Below are 228 nucleotides of genomic sequence, written 5' to 3' on the forward strand. Positions count from 1 at the left end.
AAGGGTTACAAGCCCTGGAGACAAAAGGCTTGAGGTTCCCAGTGAAAAACCAAAGCATAAAAATAATTCGATGAGTAAGAATAAAATTCCCTCTTCTGAGGTTCCCGGGGCTAGGCCCCTCCCTGTGGCAGGAACTTCCCCTTTCCCTGGCTCATGGAGGAGCCAGGCCCGGCTGACTCAGAGCAGGAGCGCGGCAACCGTCCCCCGCCCTGCACACCCGGACCCCGG

The sequence above is a fragment of the Bison bison genome, unplaced genomic scaffold (genome assembly GCF_000754665.1).
Source record: "Bison bison bison isolate TAMUID 2011002044 unplaced genomic scaffold, Bison_UMD1.0 scf7180017864178, whole genome shotgun sequence".
Lineage (NCBI taxonomy): Eukaryota > Metazoa > Chordata > Mammalia > Artiodactyla > Bovidae > Bison > Bison bison.